At 41.0% G+C, this 3,246-nt stretch overlaps 1 pseudogene; it reads left to right on the forward strand.

The window, feature by feature from the left end:
- The first annotated feature begins 2,099 nt into the window (after nucleotides 1–2,099).
- Nucleotides 2,100–2,725, forward strand: LOC147861975 (glycine-rich RNA-binding protein GRP1A-like; annotated as a pseudogene).
- The last annotated feature ends 521 nt before the right edge of the window (nucleotides 2,726–3,246 follow it).

Consider the following 3,246-nt stretch of genomic DNA (forward strand, 5'->3'; position numbering starts at 1 on the left):
TACCATGTTGCAATGCATCATTAAACATATCGCATATCCATATATGTGCTTCCTTTCCCGTCCATTTGAGCATTTCATCTTTTATACATTGAAGATCGCTTGCCTTTTGAGAGGCCAATTTCTTAAGTCCTATGCATATATCTTCAATTGTAAAGATAGATAGATAGATAAATAGATTATATTATCGTCTTCGGAGGTCAAATATGACCTATGAGACAAAAAATATTACATTTCACGTGATACATGTGAAAGTGAGTAGAGACTCTCGATGTTCAAGAACTTTACCAATGAATGTTGCAATCGAGAGTGCACATTGTGGTTGTGAGAGGAATTCATGCAAAGATTGGGCTCGGTCAAAGAGATGTGGAAAGCATGGTCGAATATGATCAAAGGTAGAGCATTGTATCAAAGTGTGATACTCAGACTCGCGAACTTGTTTAGGGCAAAGTGTGCATAGCTGACCACTCTCATCACTTGTGCCCCAACGCCCTATTTCACATCGCAATGCATGTGAGCTAAGTCGCATGGAAGCAATGGTTCGAATGGTAGATAATGGTATGGGCTCTAACATGTATCGATGTGTACGATTTCCCCGTTCTACAAAGAAGGGAGACATATGTGAAAGAGAACCATAACACATCATCTTTCCGGCAAGAGATAACTCATATAAATTCTTACAATGCATAGACAAGTCATGAAGAGTTAAGTCACCATAACTCTCAACACGTTTCCCCTTTAGATTTCCCCAAAATTTAGCACATGCATGTGCTTTCTTTTGAGTTTGGAGAAGTTGTTGAGTAACTTCCCATATTCGTCTCTTTCTTTGAATAAACCTTTTATAGTCATGCAAATGCTTTTGGTAATTGGCCCATGAGCCAATTCGTTTACAACAAAATGGGATATTTACCCATTCATCGAAAGTAAAAATAAAATAAAATAAAAATAGAGCTTAAGCTAAATAGTTCTAGTAAAATAACAAACATGTTCTACAATGAAATGGCTTTATACTAGGCCTAGTTTCATTTCCATCCACGTCTCTTGAAAAGAAGCGGGAGGTCAAAGGGTTTCGATGTGGATGTGGCCCCCCGTGGTCCCAATGTAGAAGGTACCCCAACCATAGCTTCTAGTCGGTGTAGCTCACGTTCCCTTATCTTCTTAATCATTTCTACTCCACGTCGAGTTGTTTTGAAGCCCAACTTCCAAGGGCGTTTGGTGGTTCTTTGCATTTTTGCTTCGTCAAGAGAGAGGCCGAGTGATGTAAGGGTATCCACACTCATCGTCTCCCCTTGTTCCTACATGTTGATGAATATTAAAAGGGCTATGGTTAACACTTTGTAGCTTATTCTCCCTATGTTGTTTTAGCTCTAAGATATACCTACCTAGTCTCTTTATATCCGGGGTATCTAATAGTTTGGAGAGGGTGGGAGAGAGTCCTATATGTCTTGGTATTCTGCCCTTATCTCGACATAGGTTGGACACTTGCATGTAAAGTGATATGCATCCTCTATCTCTATGTGACATAATCTACATAGCCTGTCCTCTCTCGGGACTCTATTAGCCCGACCACTCTCAAGTTGGTGAGATGATATCCTAAGTTGTCCAATGGCCACCCTTAGTGCATTTGCTAAGACTATACCTAGATCTCTTGGTCATGTAATAAAACCTAACTTAGAGAAGTGAAAGAAGTGTTCCTTATAGTATAACATTTTAGATGGGAGTGTCTCGTGTGGGGTGATCCATGTATATCGGGTGTAAATTTGCCATATTTCCTAGCATATTACTTTAATCCGGTCTTCATAAGATATTAAGGTTTGATCAAACCCATGATTGTACTTAAGGGGAGGTAGGTTATTAATGTCTATGCCATTTGCAAGTAACCAACTCACTACAATGCTATACCAATTGCTAGTGTCTCCAAACGCATATAGGGATCGGGATGCCTCAAAGGCTCAACGGGAGATCCTATCTTGTGATTGGCTATGTATCCGATGAATAAAAACTACCACTTGGAAACGTGCTTCTACTAACATCAGGGGCAAACTGAACTCTGCTTTAATAATGTCATGAGGTATTGTCGATTTGAGAGAGGCCCTGTTTCCTCCTCCACCCCCCTCCCCATCTCGAAGCTTCCATGGTTGTTGTAGATCTTGAGTATTGTTGCTTCGTCGGAGGTCTCGCGTGGACCATTGATGATCGCAACCTTGCCGATGCCTTTCGTTACTTCGGCGAAGTTATCAACTCCAAGCTTGTCAATGGTGGTGAAGCCGATCATGAGGCTTTGTCTTTGTGACATTCTCTAATGAGAAAGTGATGACGGATGCGATTGAGTCGATGAATGGAAGCAACATTACTGTGAACCAAGATTAGGAGGGGTGATGGAGGCTATCATGCCACCAATAGAGGTGGTGGTTCACGATATGGAGATCGTGGAAGTTATGGTAGCAAGGAGAGATCAGATGGAGGAAACAATGGATATGGTGGTAGTGTCCATGTCAGTGGCTATAATGATGCCAATGGTGGTGGAAATGATGGCTATGGTGGTTGTAATCACAATGGTGGTTATGGTGGGGGTAATAATAGGTATTCAAGTGGTGGCTCGGTTTCGGAAAATTGGAGGAAGTAAACGAAATGAAAACTTTAAAAAAATTTGTTTGTAAATTGAGTATTGACTTCCTTTTCGCTTTTGTTACTCGAGGCCTTTTGTTTCACTCTAACACTTTTGTTATGGTTCAGATGGGAAAAAATTTGATATCCCTAAAGAGACGATTCTAGAGAGAGACAGAGACAGAGCACCATGAGCGTAATCGACCTCCTCTTCGAAGTAGTCCTCTAGCGAGCAAGGATGTGCAGGACGAGTTACAAGAAGGCGAGAGAGAAGGATAGGTTCTAATGTGTGAACTTTTGTTTTTTGTTTGAGGGTCTTGTGGAAATATTGTCACTTGATCAATGATAATCCAAGTGTTTGTGGTGAAGAGGGGGAGAAGGAAGGGGAGAAGGAGGAGGATGTAGGAAACAATGATGTTGAAAACATGAGGGAAGGTGACATTGTGAACATGAAGGTTCTTAGTTTAGTACCATATCAGTTTAAAACGATGTTTGTATGTGTATATGTATGCATGTGCATGCGTGTGTATTTGTATATGCATTTCCATGGTTGTGTTTGTATGCATGTATGAATGCAGAGGGCCAAGCCGGGACGAGAGGATGTTTATCCTTGACACCAACGACTTCTGCACTATTACTCGT

The sequence above is a fragment of the Azolla caroliniana genome, unplaced genomic scaffold (genome assembly GCF_043228905.1).
Source record: "Azolla caroliniana isolate FFs.n. ecotype wild unplaced genomic scaffold, voAzoCaro1.0.p SCAF_7, whole genome shotgun sequence".
Lineage (NCBI taxonomy): Eukaryota > Viridiplantae > Streptophyta > Polypodiopsida > Salviniales > Salviniaceae > Azolla > Azolla caroliniana.